The sequence below is a fragment of the Furipterus horrens genome, unplaced genomic scaffold (genome assembly GCF_987537825.1).
Source record: "Furipterus horrens unplaced genomic scaffold, mFurHor1.1.pri manual_scaffold_1, whole genome shotgun sequence".
NCBI classification, from domain to species: domain Eukaryota; kingdom Metazoa; phylum Chordata; class Mammalia; order Chiroptera; family Furipteridae; genus Furipterus; species Furipterus horrens.
The window spans coordinates 76,028,644-76,051,204 of record NW_028327171.1 but is presented as its reverse complement, the minus strand read 5'-3'; the positions used below and the strand labels follow the sequence as shown (position 1 = coordinate 76,051,204).

At 37.4% G+C, this 22,561-nt stretch overlaps 1 pseudogene; it reads left to right on the top strand.

Moving 5' to 3' along the window:
• The first annotated feature begins 10,050 nt into the window (after positions 1–10,050).
• LOC150021313 (T-complex protein 1 subunit eta pseudogene) lies at positions 10,051–11,876 on the top strand (annotated as a pseudogene).
• Positions 11,877–22,561: the final 10,685 nt, after the last annotated feature.

Below are 22,561 nucleotides of genomic sequence, written 5' to 3'. Positions count from 1 at the left end.
GAAAAACTGCACAGAAGACATTTTAGAAATTATATAAAATGCCTGCCCTTGTTCAGGTAACATTTACCAAAGCAGATAGAACATTTTTAAGAGCGGACCAGAAATAGTTCTTAAAGATTTGATAAATACAGTTATAAGAACTGAACATTATTAAGTTGCTTTTCTATGTTACTGTCATTTTTATTTGCATATGGAAAACACATTTTCCAGTCTATATTTTCTAGCCATCATTTGTGAATTTAATTGAATTGCCCTTAAAACAAATTTGCAGTTTCCCTGGGTCCTTCAAGTTATAGAAAAAGAGCCAAATCCTTTAATTTATATTTGCTCATATTTTATTTGAGTTTATAAATGTTATTTTACAACACAATCTCACAGTCTTAAAAATGCAGCTCTGGTGTGATAATCATTTTGAAGGTTCTCCAGTATCTGCTTCTCCTGCCCTTCTGTGTACAAAAAGGAAGCTCATCTCAGCCCCCAGCAGATGAACAGTCTTATGATGAGTTCTGGGCTGTGCAATGAGTGCAAATCTAGGGTTTGTCACTTCTTGGCTGAGGCAGTGAAGAACTCATAAACAATTTTCTAGTATCTTCTGCTGTGGTAATTGTCGAAGGGATAAATTATTGAGCTAGTGGATCCAAACAGTGGAAGCAACCTGAATCATTGATATGCCACATGGAGACTGGCTGTCCTGAAGTTGTCCATAACTGTAGCTAACAGGGTGAACAAGAAATAAAGAGTACAGGCATTGAACCACTTAACTTTGGAGCTTATTTATCATTGCAGCACAACCTACCCTCTCCTGACCATATGGTATTCAGAGTGGCTTTTTTTTTTCAATCTAAAGCAAAAGCTGTCACCTAATTGCCTTTTTTCTTAGTTGAATATCTGTCAAGAGGAGTTGTCAAAAAAAGGAAAGTAAGCGGAAAGTCAGTGGGTGGAGCCAAGGGAGATTTAGTAAAATCCTAAGACCATTTAGTGGACTACAAATATTCAACACATTTTTAAAGTCTTAGTAAACTTAAAAATACATTTCTGCTCCTTGCCCTCTCCAACTCAGTGAAGAAATAACGTGCTATCATGATTAGAGAAAATTCATTATCCAGATTTAATGAGGCACCTGTATGACATTTCAGCTCTCTCATGTTTGCATTCTTTTATTCACTTAGACATTGTCAAAAAAAGTATAAATCACTGCTTTCCTTTCTACTTGCAAACTTTTGCTATGTATTTTGCTGTAAATGAAGATTTTATTATTACTACAGTCTTTATCTTCCTACGTCTTGCCCTGAATGTTGCATCTGGGTATCTCCCAAGTATTCTAGCTCTCGTTATATCCATTCAGTTGCTTGTAATTACAAAATGAATCAAGGAAAAGTATTGTCTTTGTGCATGAAATGATTCTACTACCTATGACTTAGATACTAACCACCCTTCCCTGCAGGTTCATAATAACCTCAGATTGTAAGACTTTTTTTTTAGCTTGTCTTGAAAAATACTGTACATGTGTATATGCATATGTGTATGTACACAAACATGTGCTTCTACATATAGTTAGTTGTAGGTATGACACTGAGTGAAAAAAAAAAAAACTTGTAATGATTAAAGGGATCCAACAATCCAGAATTACATGTCATTAAAAGGTGAAGTTATATTTTGCAAAGGTACTGCCAATACTAGATGGTTAGACAGAGGATATATTCTCTTGTAGAATCATTCCTTAGGATAATTAACTTTACCCATTTTTTTATGATTATTATTAACCAAAATGTAATTCCAGTTCCAAAAAATATACTTGGGCATGTTGGCATCATCTCTGTGTTAACACAGGTAGCACAATATTTTTGACTGTTCCCAGAATTTTTGGAAGTATATTTTTGGCTCTCCCTGTGGTAGTGCAGCCTAGCAATCTGTTCATTCTCCCAGTACCGCCGCTTTTCTTTGAGTCCATTATTGCAGAGCTTATTAGTAGGTGCTTGGGATGTTGTCTACATGCTGGTGATCGTGAGTATGTTTAGTCCTTCATATGCTATTTATCATGTCCCCATTTCTGTTTAGGTGATTTCTGCCAAGTGAACTGGGCCCCATTTGCTGTTCATCATTTTGCATTTACTATCCTTGCATTAGCAGATATTATGGCACATATTCCTTCATTCAAGGAGAGAGTTATAGATGTGCCAAACCCCATCATCCTCTCCTTGTTTTATGAAACATGTTGGGACCAGATGGTATTCTAAATAGAGCTTTTAGAAATAAATTTTCAGCATGTTGTGTTTCAGGATATATCTCCTCTCTTCAGGTGAATAGGTGATTCCCTTGGAGGGGGGGCATGTATGAGTCTCTTGCTCTTTCTTTTCTTCTTTCTGTAGACTCCTGAGACATTTTCATGAGGGAAAAGAAATGAAAGTGTGTGTACTCCAAACTTTAAAGCATAATGGATAAAAATAGTTATGTTCAAAGTGCTTTTATATAATACTATCTCTTTTTAGTTTTATAGCAACCATTAAGATACAGCAGAAAAATTATCTCTGTTTAAAATTCTCAGGAAAACCTGAGAATCAGAAAGATTAAATTTCTTGGTTTCTGTCACAAAGTCCATGACAGAACCAATGTTCAATATTTCATGTGTTACTTTTTCCATAGTACTTATTAATGGCTGCTATGTCAAGACCCAAATCATCACTACTTTCTCAGAAAAGATAGAGAAAAAAGGGAAAATATATAAATTCATCTTTTCTCTTCAGTGCAATTTTATTTTTCCTGAACTAAGAGGAAGGTGCATGTAAGAATTTATAATTGGATGAGGATCAACAATGAATGACATGAACATCACTTCTAAATACTTGACAAAGATTAGGGAGGAAATAATACATTGAAAAATAGTTCTTCCATAAATATATACATATATAGTACTTTATAACCAATTGAAAATTATTTTATCCATTTTCTTGATTTGGTTGGTTGTCAACCATTTTTTTGATTTGGTTGGTTCTCTTTTCAAGGAAAATATAAATTTTACTTAATCATTAAATGTTTTGATCAAGATCAAATTGATGGACTTGGTAGATATTGCTATTTGCCTCTCCTACACTATTTATGCTGCCAATTTATTTCTTATCTTTCTATAAAGAACCTATACTTCTCATGACCACAGATAATTAAAAGGCTCAGGCAATGCCTATAAGACCTACACATTCTCTTTCTGCTTTCATTGGGTTTGATTTAATTAAATGATTAAAATTATTCCTTATTCCAATTTACTTTCAAGGAGAAAAATATCTGTAATTAAAACCCTAAATATAAGACAAAACTACAATGGTGTGTTTTTACAATTCCAGCCTTAATTAACTGGTATTTAATAAGATGTCATAAAAGGGTGATCATTATATAATAGATGTTTAAAATTGCACTAGAATATTCATAAAAATAAGTTTCTAGAAAAGCTTTAGAAATATTTTTATATTTTATTTATATTTATATATTGTCATCATGTACTAACATAAAATGCTACTTTCCTATTGTGTACTTGAACATGTTCTAAAATGTTCCAATTTCAATTAATATGTAAATTTTTAACATTAAATGGGAAATCACTATCTAAAAAGAGTTTTGTATTTTTATAATTTAAAATAGAAGATTTATTTTGAGGGATCTAACTTAGGCCATATCTAGAATGTAAGTTTGTCTTCATCATTTCTCCATCTTTAAAGTTTATTTATTTTTCCATTCATTTTAAAATCCCTTGTAACTACAACTTTTAGGACTGCTGATCCCTCAGATCCCTATTAGGTGTCACACTACTAATGATAAGACAGGCTAACCGATCAGTGACTCTATTCTTCAATCTTATATTTCCTTCTCAACAAGAATTTTTAAAAAAATTGTTGTTCTTTTTTGTTAAATGAGAAAGCTATATTTTAAACCCTTGGATAAAAGACACACATTGTGTTAAATTTAATAATATGTACTTTCATGGAGCAAAGTCTTATCTAAAACTCATTACTTTTTAATACAATAGCACAGTTGCAGTAAGGTTATAAAGTAAGGTATTAGACACTTACTCTTCTCCCTCAAATTACATTTTTCTAGGACTGCTTTCTCACCACATATCTCCTTATAATAATCTTTTTTTCCCTGCTTTCTCCCCCCTCACTCAAGGATACGTTCATTGATTTTAGAGAGACAGAAAGTGGCGGGGATGGCGTGGGGAGAAACATCGATGTGAGAAGTAAACACCAATTGGTGTGCCCTACCTGGGATTGAACCCACAACACAGGCATCTGCTCTGATGGGAAATCAAATCTGAACCCTCTGTGCACAGGACGACATTCTAACCAACCCACAGGCCAGGGTTCCCTGTAATAATCTTAAATAAAGGTTATTTTACAATGACTTGGGGGCCAGAAGAAACAACTGAAATCCCTTCTACTAAGGATGATATGATTTACTTCCCTAAGACAAATACACAAATATGTGGTTTTAGTTCAATGGATTCATATCCTTAATCAACAAAACTTTATTGTCAACTTGCAGCATTCTAGTTACTGTGGAACCTACAGTGTAGTGTTTAATAATAACAAATGAATGCCCACATTTCATTTATCTTATATTTTACATATTTGAAGTATGCTTCTTAGCTACCAGCCAAATTCATGTACTTCTAGTCTGGCAGGTGGTCTTCTGTGTGGCATTTGCAAGTTGTGGCTCTGCCAGTCACTATTTCTTTGGGATCCTCTGCCTGTAGACAGGGTGACAGGAAAAAAGAAACATAGAAAAGCCCCACTAGCTGTGTATAGGTCCTACCCTGGAATTGATGCACATTATTTTGTTATTATCCATTTGGCAAAAATAGCTGCATGCCAAGGATGCTGGGAAATAAGAAATCAACTCCCAGTGAGAACTTACCTTAGAAAAACAGCAAATCATCAAGACACATTAATATAGTGGTAAGGATTGGGTTACATGATTTGAAAATGAAAAGAGTCATGAAGTATACTGAAAATAAATTACAGTACAATTCTATCAAAAGATATTAATTGGGTAGTCTTGAGACATGTGAAATGCATGTGTCCCCCAAAATTGTTAATGTTTTCTTCATCATTAATTCCTCATCAAAATATGTATTTGTAAAGATTTTAGTTTATAAACAAAAAATAATCTAAAACTAGCTTTCAAACAAGAAGGATTTATTTTGAGAATTTAGAAGTATTTCTCACTACCTAAGAGCAGAAATATAGCAATGTGACAAAGTCACTAAAAATAAAGATGAATAAACTCTGACAGCTTTAATAATTCTTTGTCTCTAATGCTTTTGGTCCATATCTATCGTCTTGTCATTCTGAAGAGTAACTCTCAACCTCGCAGTCCACAGAGAGTTACAAGTTGCTTATTCTGTAATTCTCAGGTTTGTGCTTCCTACATTTGGAGCACCAGCTAAGTTGGACTCTCAGAATCTCAATTCAGAATTCTAGAAGGAAGCATCTGTTTGGTCCCACCTGAATTGGTTTTTATCCATAGACTAATTCATTGTAGGAAGACACATAGTATAAATGTAAGCTGAGTTATTTATATCTGAAATGTACCTTGGTGATCTCTACCTTATGGGATATAGCTCAAGTTGGCAACTAAAAAGCTTGTATCTATCTGATATAAAAACTAGATCAATGTGTTTGAATTAGAATATGCATAGACAAGAGAGGGAATAGGTGAAAATGAGATAAGTGGAATGCTACGCTGAGCAAAGGCACAAGGGCATGATCAGAATGATGGTTTGGAAGGATTATTCTGAAGGCATGGCCGAAGTTGATTTGGAATGAGAAATTATTTTGAAATTCCCCTTAGTGGTTGGCCTGGATGGAGGTGTTGAGGGAGAATAGTGACTGTTTCAAATGTAATAATCATAATATGACTCCTGAATGTACTTTTTCTTATATGTATACTTTTCAGTCATATGTAAAACAGATTTTAGTCATTTTTAGAGGCTTACTTAGCCACATTATATTAATTACAATATTTAAAAAATACACCCACAATGAACTATATTTACTATATGTTTGCTAGTAATTTTAGTGGCAAGAGTACTTTTCATAACATGTTTCAAAAGACAGGATGTTACCTTTTTAAATTGATTCTTTTCAACCTAAATTTTCCTTGTTTTACTTCTTGACACTTCTAGGACATCCAGGATTCATTTCATACTTTCATATTTAAAGTCTAGGAACCATAAGAATATATAATTAAGTGATATCTTTAGTTCTTAAAAAGTCAAAATATATAAAATTCATGTACCTTTCTGGTATTTTGATATAATAGAGTTTTGTTTTCTTCTTTTTTTTTTTTTCAATAGGAGTAATGAAACTGCAAAAAAGGTAACATTTTCTAAATACTTAATCTATATGCTTTTAAATGCCCTATAAAGTGTTGTCTTCAGCTCTTCTACCATTAAAGCTAAACCATACAATTTCTCAGCTCCTGGAAGGAGAGGACAAATGCTGATTAGGAAAAAGGAGTCAGAGATCAGCCCTGAGTCTCAAACTTCACCTGCTTGAACTGATGGTTCTTTTATATGTTAAGATTAGAACTGGTTGACTCTTTGCATTGAGATCATGTATAAATTGTGTAGGAGAGATGAAGAAAGTCAAGATATATGGTGCAGAGTAACCCAAATCAGAGGAACTTGAAGGACATCTTCGCCTCTGGTTTAAAAGGGAAAGCCTGTAAAATTAAATATAGAGAAAAGGAAAGGGCAAGTGGCAAGACAAGATGAGGGCACATGGGGAAGAGAGATTAATTTTACCCTCCTATCACCTGGAAGAAATGCAGGAATGAAAGACAGAATTAAAAAGTAGAAACTCAAGAAAAACTAAAAGCAAAGATTCTTTTGTTCTCTTTTCTGTTTTAAACTCTGAGAGGAAACAGACTCAGGGAAGTGGTGAAGGATATACCACTTTGAGAGAATTCTATTGCATATATATGGAATGAGTATATCTGTGTATTTTTTAAGTAGAGAGAGGGCAAGTGGCCCTCAGTGGGTAGCACAGCTGGTTAGAGCATCATCCCAATACACCGAATTTGTGGTTTGGATCTCTGATGCACCAATGAGTGCATCAATAAATGGAACAAGAACTCGGTATTTCTCTGTTTCTCCTTTCTCTCTCTCTAAAAAAGAAAATAGAAGGCAAGGGACATTGAGCTATTATTTCTAGGCCCTGCATGCTCTGTGATCTTGAGATATTATTGCTGTCTATGTTGTCATCGTATGAGGAAATTTCAGAGGTTCTCTTCTGTTATGAGTGTCTCCTTCACAACCTCAGCTCCATGGAGGTCTGCCCTGGTGGCCAGGCACTGGTGGAGTTGAGAGAGTGATGCCTACAGGGTTCTCTGTAGCTTATGGTGCTCAGCAGGGTCCTGGTAACCTGATGGAGCTCAGCCAAGCTGTCTGAAACCATGGACATTCCACCAATTGTTGTGATGTTCTGGGTCACTCTGGTCCTTAAGGCAATGAGTCAGGTGGTGGAAGTGGTGATAAGAGACCTTAGAACAAGCCCAGATCATCACAGATTGTTGTGAGATTTGATGGCATTTTTAGTTATAGTGGAATGTAGAAGTTTTAATCTTTAGAATCTTACTTTATGCAGTTAAGACAAAGAAGTGGCCACTGGAGTGTCTGCTCTTTAGACTGAAAAACAACATTACCTTAGAAATGTTTATTTTCATAAAAAATTATTTGGACACCTTGAATCAATTCTAATGGAAGCCAGGCTTGAGAAGACATTATCAGAAATACAAAAACTAGAAGAAATTGATAAACACCTGGAAAGCTCTTTACCTTAAAATATAGACTTTTAGAAAAGGACTGAGGGAAGAGAAATCTAAATAATTAGAACAAGTTGTGTTGATGGTAAATATAACAAGAACCATCTATTCTTTAAAAGATGCAACCAAAACAGTCTTCAAAACACATCAGAAGAATGAAGAGCAGCTTCAGACAGCACTAAAATTATTTTGGATGAAAATTTTGATAGTTAGGGAAGGATAAAAGTGCTTTCATAGAAGCAAAAGTGTAAAAAACAGTCAGTGAAATTAAGGTGGTATGCAACAAGTTCAAAAAGACAAAGCCATATCACAGAATATTTGCTGTTTTTGGAGAGAAGACATCATGGATGGTGAGAACATGGAATTCAGTATAACAAATGCATCACAACATAGGCACCTCTTAAAAGATGTTTTAAAGAAACCAATGAATGAGGCTGAGTAAAATACTACAGTAGACTAAATAATGGTCCCCCAAAGATGTCTATATCCAAATTCCTGAAACCTATGAATGTGTTACCTTACATGACAAAAGAAACTTTGAAGTTTGTGATTAAATTAAGGAAGTATATACAAGGAGCTAGTCACTTGCCTTTCCCACGCATGCAAGGAGTTCGGACTAGCCATCAGCCTGATGAAGACGAACGTTATGGCTCAAGGCACGGGGACTCCCCCATGCATCACCATTGACGGATACACCCTGGAGGTTGTCAACGACTTCACTTACCTCGGGTCCACCATCTCGAGCTCTCTGTCAGTCGACTTGGAGGTCAACCGGAGAATCGCCAGGGCAGCCACAGTTATGGCCAAACTGAACCAGCGAGCGTGGAACAATTCCAGCCTCACTGAGAAAACCAGACTGCGCATCTACCAAGCCTGCGTACTCAGCACTCTCCTCTATGGCAGCGAGACGTGGACCACCTACGCAAGGCACGAAAGGAAACTCAACAGCTTCCACATGAGGTGCCTGCGACGCGTCCTGCACGTCGCCTGGCAGGATAAGGTCCCCAACACCGAGGTGCTGAAGCGAGCCAACATGAGCAGTTTGCATGCAGTTCTTAGTGAGAGACGCCTCAGGTGGCTCGGCCATGTCAAAAGAATGGATGCAGGCCGTATTCCCAAAGACCTCCTCTATGGCGAGCTAGCAGAAGGTCAGAGGATGACAGGGCGCCCAAAACTGCGGTTCAAAGACATCTGCAAAAAGGACATGACACAATGCTCCATCAATCTCAACACATGGGAAGTTCAAGCAGACGACCGCCTAGCCTGGAGGCTCGCGGTCAGGCAAGGTACATCACGCGCAGAGGCTGCGCGCAACGAGGAGGCGGCCCAGAAAAGATCGAGGCGGAAGCAGCGTCAACAGCAGCAACAACAGCCATCTGCCTTCACCTGTAACAAGTGCGGCAGGGATTGTCACTCCCGAGTCGGACTGCACAGCCATTCTCGGCGGTGCAGATAGACTCTCAAGAAGCTACGCCATCGTCTCTCGAGACGGACGGCTGCCAACGACGATATACAAGGATATTATCCTGGGTTAACCAGGTAGGACAAATGCTATCACAAGAGGGGAGGCAGGAGGGTTAGAACTGGAGAAGAGAATCTGGCAACCAAAACAGAGGTTTGTGATGTGGCCACCAGCCAAGGTATGTGGGCAGCTTATAAAAGCTGGGAATATAAGAAATGGATTCTCTTCTTGGGCCTCCAGAAAGAACACAACCCTACGGGTAGATATGTTACATTAGCCTGAACTGCTTTTGGACATCTAATGTCCAGAACTTCAAGATAATAAATTTGTGTTGTTTTAAGCCATTAAGTTTGTGGTAATTTGTTATAGCAGCATGGGAAACTAATACACTCACTAAAAAACTCTTTAAAAATGAAACCAAATGTACACTAAATTACCTGAAAGCTAGAATAATTGATACACTTTGAGATTGTATTAGATTCTGCAAAGTGAGAAAACTTTGCTGCAGTCAAAAAAAAAAGTGAGAAGAAAAAGTGTTAGAAAAAACACCTACTCCTTTCTGAACTGCACTGAGGAAAATAAATGAATTTGTACTGAAGATTCAATTTAGAGAAAATTTATCACAAAAAGAAGAGAACATTTCCAAAATAATTGACTAGATCAGCCAAGCTTATGAAGAATCAGACACCTATAAAATACAAGTCATAATTTCCTAGAAAAATTAAAAATAATCACTGGCGGTTGCTGGGCGGGCCAGGCGCGGAGCTAAGAAGAAGCGTAGCGGGCCGCAGAATAAGCTTACAAAATGATGCCCACACCAGTTATCCTGTTGAAAGAAGGGACTGATAGTTCCCAAGGCATTCCACAGCTTGTAAGTAACATCAGTGCCTGCCAGGTGATTGCTGAGGCCATAAGAACCACTCTGGGTCCCCGTGGCATGGACAAGCTCATTGTGGATGGCCGAGGAAAAGCCACAATTTCTAATGATGGGGCCACAATTCTGAAACTCCTTGATATTGTCTATCCTGCAGCAAAGACTTTAGTGGACATTGCCAAATCCCAAGATGCTGAGGTTGGTGATGGCACCACCTCAGTGACCCTGCTGGCTGCGGAGTTTTTGAAGCAAGTGAAGCCCTATGTGGAGGAAGGTTTGCACCCACAAAACATCATCCGAGCTTTCCGCACTGCCACGCAGTTGGCAGTTAACAAGATCAAAGAGATCGCTGTGACTGTGAAGAGGGAAGATAAAGTGGAGCAGAGGAAGCTGGTGGAAAAATGTGCCATGACTGCTCTGAGCTCCAAGCTGATTTCCCAACAGCAGGCCTTCTTCGCTAAGATGGTGGTGCATGTGGTAATGATGCTCGACGATTTGCTGCAACTTAAAATGATTGGCATCAAGAAAGTACAGGGTGGAGCCCTAGAGGACTCCCAGCTGGTAGCTGGTGTTGCATTCAAGAAGACTTTCTCATATGCAGGGTTTGAAATGCAACCCAAAAAGTACCATAATCCAAAGACTGCCCTGTTAAATGTTGAGCTCGAACTGAAAGCTGAGAAAGATAATGCTGAAGTCAGAGTGCACACAGTTGAGGATTATCAGGCAATTGTGGATGCTGAGTGGAACATTCTGTATGACAAGTTAGAGAAGATCCATCATTCTGGAGCCAAAGTCATCTTGTCGAAACTCCCCATTGGGGATGTGGCCACTCAGTACTTTGCGGACAGGGACATGTTCTGTGCTGACCGAGTGCCAGAGGAGGACCTGAAGAGGACGATGATGGCCTGTGGAGGCTCCATCCAGACCAGTGTGAATGCTTTGTCAGCAGATGTGCTGGGCCGCTGCCAGGTCTTCAAAGAAGCCCAGATTGGAGGCGAGAGGTACAATTTCTTCACTGGCTGCCCCAAGGCTAAGACTTGCACCATCATCCTCCAAGGCGGCGCTGAGCAATTTATGGAGGAGACAGAGAGGTCCCTGCATGACACCATCATGATTGTCAGGAAGGCCATCAAGAACGATTCAGTGGTGGCTGGTGGTGGGGCCATTGAGATGGAGCTATCCAAGTACCTGCGGGATTACTCAAGGACTGTTCCTGGCAAACAGCAGCTGTTGATTGGAGCATACGCCAAGGCCTTGGAAATCATCCCACGCCAGCTGTGTGACAATGCTGGCTTTGATGCTACAAACATCCTCAACAAGCTGCGGGCTCGGCATGCTCAGGGGGGCATGTGGTATGGAGTAGACATCAACAATGAGGACATTGCTGACAACTTCAAGGCCTTCGTGTGGGAGCCAGCCATGGTTCGGATCAATGCCCTGACTGCAGCTTCTGAAGCTGCGTGCCTTATTGTGTCCGTAGATGAAACCATCAAGAACCCTCGCTCAACAGTGGATGCACCTCCAGCTGCTGGCTGGGGCCGAGGTCGTGGCCGCCTCCATTGAGAGGCACCCCACCCCTTACACAGTGGCTGGCAGGCTGGCTGCAGGGTGCCCTTACTTTCTCTGTCTTGTCTTGGTTAATTGGTGTTACAGGGAAGGTGTAGTGATTGTCCCACTCTGTTCTAACTGGGGGTTATTTAAATAAACCTTAAGGCTTCGGAAAAAATAAAAATAAAAATAAAAATAATCACTGGCAATTGTGAATTCCAGCTTGTTTTCTGTGAGATATATGCTTACAGTAACAGATTGAGAGTGTTGATGGTTAAAAGAAACCTTGATAATTTAAGGGGAAAGAAACAAAGTTAAGACAAATCTTAATTGAGGAAAAATTCAAATGTGAACTTTTCAATTTGTATTCATATGTTGCAATTATGTCCCAGAGTTTCCAGTGTGACATTTGGCAGAGAGGCCTGAGAAGATCACCAGAAACCTCCTGGGTACACTGATTCCCAAGGAAAGAGAAAAACCAGGCTGTGATGGCTTGGCCATCCAGGCTTTGGAGCCCAGTATAAAACAGATGCCTCCCAGTGGGACCATGACCGCAGGAGAAGGATCCTTCCGTGATGATAGTCCATTCTGATACAGCAGATCCTCCACAAGACAGTTTGTCCTCATGCTGCTTACACTGAAAAACTCTCTTGACCTCTTTTTAATTTAGTTATTTCATCAGAATTGGTTCTAGTGCTTAACATAATTCTCCAGTCAGAGGTCATATGTCACAAAGGAGTTCCTGACAAGAAGATCCCTGCCTTTTCCCTTATTCTGGAAAACAAGAGCAGACCTTTCTGAGACTCCTGCACCAACAGATTTCCCCAGCCCATCATATCCTTGCTGGTGATAAGAAATCATGCTACACCAAGCACTGGATTCAGGCTTCTGTCTACATAGTCTAAAAAGAGACGTGAATCATTCTCCATGTTATCTCTCTAATGAGTCAGCTTCCAGAATCCATAGCACAATGCTTTTACTTCTTTTGCAGAAGTTATTTTTTTCCTCTTGTCAAGATATTGCTATTAGTAAAGCCATTTGCTCAATAGAAGACTGATAGAATTATAATTCATAGGCTATTTTTATAACTAGATAATTTCATTGTGAACCATATGATTTAATTATTTCCACCTGATTGTACTGGGTGTTGTATATTTACAGCACTTTTGACATTTAAAAATGCATTAAAACAATCCAGATACACAGCAAAAGATTTGTTTTGTCCTCTAAAATGATTTAGAACTTTTTCTATTTTAGTTTTATTGCTATTAATTGAGTGATTGATTATACTATAGATGAAATGAAAACTTCATAAGATTATAATTCTTGGAATAGTTTTTTAAATAAATGTACATTATATAAATATAAATCTTATTAGTGAATTATTTCCATTTTATTTGATTTCTAGGTGGTTTAAACAGAGTATTTTTGATATTGCTATTTAACAGTTCTCTTTTTTTGATCCACAAGAGGATGAACTTTTGTTTATCTAAAGTATGAATTTTTTCAATTTGTTTTATTGGTATAGCTGAGTGATTGTACACTGATCAAATGGAAGTGTAACCAAAGTTATAATCCATAAGATAGTGTTTTACAACTGTAGCTTATTTACAAGTGAACTTCATAAGTAAAATATTTCTTTTTAGTCTATTTCTAAAGAGTGTAAGAATTGTCTTTAATTGTTGACATTTAACAAGTTTCTGATAATATGAACAGCATATGCCTTACATTTGTAGACATTTGAAACTTTAAATCTGTATCTGTGTCCTAAGTTCTGAATTTACTCTAGGTAAAAGACTAATATATTTACTTAAATAAAATTTAGCTTAATAAAAAACTCTGATGGCTGCCATTGTGTTTAGAATAAAATCCAAACTCGACCCTTTACTATGAATCATAAGCTTCAGTAAGAGACAGTCTTCTGTGGGAAGATTTTTTGGGTAAATGTCAAACCAAGACTGCTACAGAGAGGAAAAATATCAAAAATAACTGCTCCACCAAGAAGAACACAGCCAAGGGAAGCTCAGAGAAAGGGAGTTGGACTGTTAGATTAAGTTAGTCCCAAATCTCACACTTTATATTTCCAGTTATGTAAGTCTGTACATTTCCTTAATGTTTGAGTCCCTTTGAGTTGGATGTTTTGTTACTTGCAGTCAATTTCATACTAATTGCTATTCTCTCCTAATAACATTCAAACTAGAGCAACATTGAATGTTACTTTAGATATTTCAATAAGATTAAAATTCCTGCAGAAAACTTATGTAATAAATTTGCTCTCAAGTGAAATTATATCTTAATAAGATTTCATATCACAGATCTGGTAGATGATTTGACCTATTATCCAGAATCCCCTTCATAAATGAAGGTGTTAATTCCCTATCCCCACCATCTCTGATGACAGTGTTGCCACCAACAGCCCTCAGGAGGCAATCCCCTACATGATTTCCTCAGCTGATGAGAGCCGCTTGCTCAAGTTATGCCCTCCTTCCCAGGACAGCCTGCATCCAATAACTGCATGAGGTGAAGGTACAAAGTCCTGACCCACCTGCTCTAATTCACATCAACTCTGAAGGCTCATCTAGGCTTCTGACTCCCTTACTGGTTTGGCTGAGACTTCTGTTAAGAGGTCAGCCTCCTCCTCTACTCAATCAGGCTGCCCTCTTTCCTTCCCTTCTCTTCCACAGGTGCTGAGCCCAAGAGCTCTGCCCCACAAGCTTTCCACAGTTAAACTCAGTGTAAGAACATTCCCCAGGGATTTATACCCTCTTCCTGTTCCTTGATTTGCAGAGTTGTTGTATGTACAACAGTGGCATAAAAATATAAAAATGGATTTGTTTTTTCTGCAGCGAGCATGTTACTTTTTTTATTGTTAAAGAAATAAAGGAAAATATAATGACAAGGCTTGAATGCCATGCTAACCATGCCTTATAAATTAGATGGTATCTCCAATAAGAGTGGCAAATCTTTTCTTTTTCCTTTTTTGTCCCTCACACACTTTTTTGATAGATACGTACTTTTCTTGTTTATGCTATTACAGTTGTCCCAATTTTTCCTCCTTTCCTCCCCTCCACACAACTCCCCCCTTCCCACAGTCAATCCCCACACCATGTCCATCTCCATGGATCATGTATATATGTTCTTTGTCTAATCCCTTCACCTTCTTTCAATTGCAATCCAGCCAACAGGTTATGAGAATCTATTATATCTATAGGCAGCTCATATTCTCTCAAAGGTGGGTATGCACCCACTCTCTTTCACTTGGTTTATACAAATATTCAGGGACTGGGTAACTGTCAAGAAGAGAAGAGACAATGATAAAGTAACAGCAGTTAACATTTACTGGATGCTTACTGAGTACACAGCACTACTGTAAACTTTACATTTACTGATATATTTCATCTTCCTGCAAGTGAGAGAGCAGAGTCTACAATCTTAACCACCATGTTATACCACTCCACAGAAGCTTCGACAAGATCAGTCTGGCTTGGCATAGACAGATGTAAATCTTGATTCCAGAGGGAAAGCCTGAGCAAACTTCAATCAGATTGGGTATGCTATTCTCCAGGATGTTGATTTTTTCCCACATACAGTACCATGCACCAGAAAAAAACACTAGGAGTGTAGAAAACTTGACATTCTAGACATGACCACTTATTTTCTATTTCCCATTTCATTATAAATTCAAAATAATACATGAGCACAAGTTTGTTTAAAAAATTTTAATCCAAGAAAATTGAAAATATATATTCACCTCAAAACTTGTATTCACATTTTCACAGCAGCATTATTTGCAAGAGCCAAAAGGTGGAAGTAATCCAAGTGTCCATCAAATGGATGAATAGATAAGCAATTGCAGTATACACATACAGTGGAATATTATTCAACATTAAAAGGGAGGGAAATTTGAATGCACTCTATAATATGAATGAACCTAGAAGACATTATGCTCAGTGAAATAAGCCATCCACAAAAAGAGAAATACTGTATGATTTAACTTATATGAGGTACTTAGAGTTGTCAAACTCATAGAGACAGAAAGTAGAATAGTGGCTTCCAAGGGCTGGGGGAGAGAGAAATAGGGAATTGTTTAATGGGTATAGATTTTCAGTTTGGGACAATGAAAACATTCTCCAGATGGATGATTGTGGTGGTTGCACAACAAAGTGAATGCACCTAATACCATCAAACTGTATATTTCAAATGGTAAGATGCTAAATTTTTGTATATGTATTTTACCACAATTAAAAAAATTTTTTTAAAGAATATTTTCCAGGGAAATTGACCTGAAGTACAGGCTAGCACTCTTGCTTCACAGCATCAAGGATGGTTATATGGAGAATTAACCTCTCTCATATACTGGGGAAGCAGAATATCATTTGAAAAATCTGAATTTTCATTGTTCATTAACTTGCAATTCACTAGAATGAATGAATGTTTGTCCTGCCCTGAGGACTTCTCGCCACACTCCCAAGTCCTGTTAATAGGTTGTCATCACAGGGAAGTTTAAAAGAATTGTACAATTTTACTGCCATTTATTGAAAATTTTTAACTAAAAGCTATAGGGTTTTGGTCCTTTTCGTTTAATGCTCTCAATTTCAGACTACTCAAATGTGATAAGTTAGTATTATTTTTGATTGGTAAGGTTAGAGGTTCTCCTGATGAAAAATAGTCTTTTGCCTTCTAGTTTCCCAAACTCCATTCATAATCTGTCTTCTGAAAATTTCTCTGTACATGTGCTTACAAGGTCACTGACTCACTGTGCCCATCACTGCCTTATGTTTAATCAATATCTCTGTTGTCTATTTTAACACTGGTTTCTTTGCTGTTCCTTTATTCATTTTTTCCCTTTAATTTCCCCATTTCTTCGCTGTTCACTCTCTTGGGGCAATCATTTATGAATCTAAGGCACTATAACAATATCTCAGACACTCACTACTGCACAATACACAGATCAATATCTTTGAAAATGGCTAAAATAGAAAGAATTACTTCTTGAACATAAGCAAGTCTGCAATTTCCTTGATCATATCTAAGTGAATTTAAGTTTGACAAGTTTCTGTGTGCTGTGTTCTGTAATTAATATTATATTTATAGAGATGCAACAGGCCAATGTATATGCTACAAAATGTACCTTAGGGAGGCTAATTTCAATGTACTGGACCAACTCAGAGAAAGTAGGCCCAGGCCTAATGTGTCTGGCTTTAAATTTCATCTCTTTAATAAAGAAAACAGGCACATAACTTGATTCTCCATTGACCAGGGTATTGATAACTTGCTCCTCCTATACTTGCATTTTTCAGACTTCTGAACAAAATGTTTGCATGGAGCTTGAAAAACTATAAAGAAAGTAACATTGTACAAGAAGGTATTTTTACAGCATGTGAGGAAAAAACTGTGACAAAGACAGAGCTAATTTTTTGTAATATATACATGTACAGTGATTGTGGGTACAATATTCCCAGTCTTGTCTTTCTAACCCTATTTGCTTTTTCAGAGTCACAAGGAGCAGAATTAGTCTAGGTCCTAAATTATCAGGGTATAACATCTGATCAAACATTTGCTTACTAAGAAGTTAGACTCTTAATTTGCCCTCTACCCATCAAAAGTCAAGTTTTTGAAAACACACACCTTAGAAATGACCAATTACTAGACTTACCAGGGTGATTACTTCACAAGTTATATAAATGTATAATCACTATATTGTACACTTGAAACAAATATAATATTGTATGTCAACTGTAATTAAAAATAAAAGAAATACATTTTTTAGAAAGAAAAAAACCCAAGGACTTTACAATTAATAGTAAAATTATCAGCACTAATAGAGGATTAATATTCTCTAAAGAGCTGTTAAAATGCAAAATGGTCTAAACTGGTATTATTTTCGTTAGTAATGTGATGCTCTTGGAGATTCCCAGAATAAAGATGGCTAGTTGCCTTCCTGATTGCCTATAATTCACAGATAAATCCATAAACTTTAGCATGTACTAAATCATAAACAAGATTCATCAGTTAATATTAATTTTGAGAGATAGAGGAGTGTGAAAATCTATCAGTCTCTATAAGCTAATGTTGGCTTTTAGAGTCCATATAAATTTCACTGAAAAATGACTAAAACAATATTTTCCCTAGATGAAACCCACATTTCACAGTTCCTAGGACGTCTCTAATAACACTGGAAATAAAATAAAAGTTCATGAACACTTAATAAAATGCACATTAAAATATTCATAAGAAGAGTGACATATTAATCCAATGCCAAAATGTGAAGTCTTTAACCAAAGAATGAATGGACGAGGTAAGGATTACCAGAGAATATTTAAGTCTCAGAAACTGAAATGTGGAAATGAGCATCACATAAGAGATGACAGATGAGTGATAAACTAATGCTTAATGTTGGCTTTTCTTATTGAAACAACTGGGGCTTTATAATCATGTAATAATCTTCAGGGCTCAGGAGTGGCAACATCAGATGGTTACCATGACTACAGGACTGGTATCACAAGTCACTATTAATAACCTCATTACTGCTGAAGGAACCCTCCCATGAAAACTTGACCAGAGAATTACTTACTGTTAAAGAAAATATACAACTTCTTTCAAGGAAGGTTAATAAATTTTTCTCTAAATAAATTAAAATAACCAAGCATGATAGAAGCTCATTATGGAGAAAAACGAGTCTTCCAACATCGAACGCATAGTTTTGAAACCTGTCATGAAAAACTTTAATACGTGTTGAGCATTTTCACAGCCCTAGTTAGATTAATGAAACCTAACAGTAAAAATGTGTCTTTAAGTGTTTTAAAGAAGGGGAATTTTAAGGTATCTTAGGATATATGTGGACTTAATTTGTGGATGATGAAGATAAAGCAGTTATACATGTACATTAAAAGAAGTTTGATATTAAAAAACCTGCAGGTTGAAGTGCATTTTAATTACTAAGTATGTTTCCCTCAAAGACCTCTTATGGAAATAAGGTCACTTCTGAGTTAAATATTGTCCAAATCTTTAATAGAAAAAAGAAAAGGAAAGAGGGAGAGTAGGGAAGGATATGTTTTTTGTTTGCCTGTTCTAGAAAAAGTACTTTAAGAATTGTGTACCCATTGAAAGTAATGTATTTCCAGATCCAGTCATCATTATGATGGCATAGTATTAAATATGTCAGTTTAAATCTTTTTTCCCCTGCTTTATTGAAATATAATTGGCATATAACCTTGTGGAAATTTAAGACATACTACATGCTGATTTGGTACACTTATGTATTGGAATATGATTACCATCTTAGCAGTATTAGCTAACACCTGCATCATATCACATAGTTACCATTTCTTTTGCTTGGTAATAATAAATTTTATGTGCCAGCTGGTTGGCTCATGTTGCCCAGATATGTTGTAGAACATTATTCTGGATGTTTCTGTAAGGGTGTTTTTTTTTTATATGAGATTAACATTTAAATCAGTGGACTCTGAGTAAAGCAGATTGCTGTCTGTAATGTAGATGGGCATCATTCAATCAGTGAACATCCTGAATAGCACAAAAGAATGACCTACCCTGAGCAACAAAAAATTCTGCAGCAGACAGTCTTCAAACTTGAGCTACATTATTGGATCTTTGGCCTTCAGACTGGAACTGCAGTATTGGCTCTTTCCTGGATCTCCAGCCTTCTGTCTCACATGCAGATTTTAGACTTGCCAGTATCCATAATCACTTGAGCTAATTTCTTAAAATAAATCTCTATCTATATACATAAATATTGTATTAGTTCTATTTCTCTGGAGAACTAACACAGATTTTGGGAGTGCAAAGTGAGGTGCTGCTGTGACAGCTACTGAAAGTGGCTTTGGAACTGGCTATGTTAGAGGCTGAAAGTTTTGAAGACCATGCTGAAAAAGCCTGGATTGCCTTGAACAGACTGCTGCTAGGATATGAACAATAAAGGTGGGTCTCGTCAGGTCACAGACAGAGATGAGAAACATGTTATTGGAAACTGGAGGAAAGGTGATCCTTGTTATAAAATGGCAAGGAACTTGGTTCTAGTGTTTTGTGGAAAGTAAATGTTAAAAGTGATAAACTTGAAAATTTAGTTAAGGAGACATTTTTAGCCAATTGTTAAAGGTGTGGCCTGGTTCCTCCTTACTGCTCATAGTAAAATGCAAGAAGAGATAGATAAATTGAAGGTATTTGTTGAATGAAATGGGCATGAAGATTTGGAAATTGTCAACTTTTCATATTGCAAAATACGAGGTGTTCTTGGAGAACACCAAGGGTGTGGCTGGAAGCCCATTTGATAGAGAGACTTTGCGTATGACTCATGGGTGAAAAGAGACATCTCAGTAGAATCCAGGAATAGAGGTGGGGTTATGTCAGCAGAAACACTGCCAGCTTGGACTAAAGGTAACACTGACAAGACAAAATGAAGGGACACTGTTGTGCTTCTGGGATTCTATAAGATGAGACAATAGAATCCTTGACTATGAGCATGTGTTATCCTACAAAAAAAGGGAAGAAGGTCCTAAAGGCTTTTCAAAATTGATAGGGATGCCCAGAGGGTATAGAGGTCCAGGGAAAGAGGCTATTTCACTCTTGGTTTCAGCAGGCCACATGTTGCCACCCAGTGATTCAGAGACAAGACTGCTGTCCAGGACCTCAAAGACAAGGCCACCATCCGAGGCTGAGGGGTGATGCAAGCTGGGACTATCACCTCAGTAGTCCCAGAGAACAGAGCATTAAGTCAAAAAAGATTATTCTAAAGCATTGAAATATGATGAAATTTGCCACACTCGGTTTTGAATTTGCTTGGGGTTCCTTATACTTTTTTCTTGCTGATTTCTCTTGTTTGAAATGTGAGTCTCTGTCCTATGCCTATCCCACCATTGAATTTGTAAGCACATCACTTGCCTTTCACAGGTTCACAGCTAGAAAGGAATTTTCTCCCAGGACAAATTATGTCTTGAGTCTAACACACATTTTAGGTGATATTTAGATGACACTTTGGCATGGGAAAAAAGCAAGTATGGGTTAAGGGAGCATAACTGGCACATTCAAAAAACAATAAAAAGTTTCAGTCTAGCTAAGACTGAGAGAGTAAAAGTTGCAAGAGAAAATATCATGGCATAAAACTGTGTAGGCTTTAGGGCTATTGTAAGGACTTTGACTCTGAGTAAAAAGAGAAATAAAGCATCTGAGGCAGAAGAGTGGCATGATTTGACTTATATTTCTTAACTGTCTCTCTGGATTTTGTGAATAATATACTGGATGGAGTAAGGAATGACAAGGGTCAAAGAAAGACAACCAGTTTGAAAGCCATTGTAATAATCAAGGTGAGAGATGATAGTGTTTGGACATAAATGACAGAAGTTGTGAGAAATTATTAAATTGTACAACAGATGTAGATTGAAGAAATAGCTGATTAAATTTGTGAATGGATTAAATATGTGGTATAAGAAAAGAAAGGACTTAAGTATGTCTTCAAAGATTTTGTTTTGGGCATCAGAACAATGAAATTAACACTAAGATAGTGAAGAACATTAGGGGGCCAGGTTTAGGGGAATATTGAGAGCTCAGTTTGGGATACATTAAGATTCATATAAATACTATACATTTCAATGGAATAGTCAAGTAGGATATATTCTTGAGTATGGACTTGAGAAAGGAGCTTTGGTCTTCAGATATACAGTGAGAGAACTAATGATTTTGTTGAATTTTTAAGCCATGGCCTAGATAAAATAACCTATAGCAATGGATCTCAAAATGTGGTCCCAGAACCAGCAACACTGACATTACTTGGGAACTTGTTAGAAAGATAAATTCTTGGGCCTGCATCGGAACTACTGAATCGGAAGCACTACGTTGGTGGGGGTGGATCCCAGCATTCTGTGCTTTTGCATGTCTTGCAAGTGAGGTTGACTGACACACCTCAAGTTGGGAGGCACTGTTTCAGTCTGCTTAGACTCCTACAACAAAATATCACAGACAGGATGGCCTAAACAACATAAATTTACTATCTGACAGGTCTGAAGGTGAGGAGACTAATACCAAGGTTCTGGCAGGGTCAGTTTCTAGTGAAGCCTCTTCCTGGCTGGAAGCTGGCCACCCCTCACCTGTCTTGCCATGGCTCTCTGGTACCTTCCACTCCTTTTATAATCCCATCAGATTAAGGTCCCCCTGCCCAACCTTTAAAATTTATTTAACACTCATTGCCTCCTCAAATGCTCTATCTTCAAATACCATCACATTGGGGGTAAGGCTTCAACATATGAATTTGGTGATGGGAGCACAATTCAGTCCTTAACACCCACTAACCTTAAGAATGAATGTAGAAAGCTAAGAGTTCCCACAGTGAGTACTGGGGCACTTCACATTCAGAGATTAAGAAGGTAAAGAGCAACATCCAAACAAAGAGAAAGAACAGCCTTAGACGGAGCAGAGTCTGGATCTTGGAAAGCCAACTAAAGAGAATAACAAGGAGCAGTGGGTGATCTACGTATTCAGGAAAAATGGTATTGCAGGTCAAGCAAGGTAAGAGTGAAAATTAACTATTGGATTTTGCCATGCAGGATCATTGTTGGTCTTGACAAAAACAGCCTAATTGGATGGTGAAGGCTAATGCCTAATTGGAATGGGTTAGATAGAAATGGGAAAGAGGAATTGATATAAAGTGGGGACAATGTTTTCAAGAAGCATTTTATAAGGGGAAACATAGAAACAGGCTGGTAGTGGGAGGAAGATGTAGGATTACAAGAGTTTTATTTTTAAGAGAAATTATACTATATTTGTTTTCTGATAGGAATAATTTGGGAAAGAATTTTTTTTCAGGTGAGAGAGGAGAGAGTTTCTAGGTAGATATTTATGTGCAGATGAGA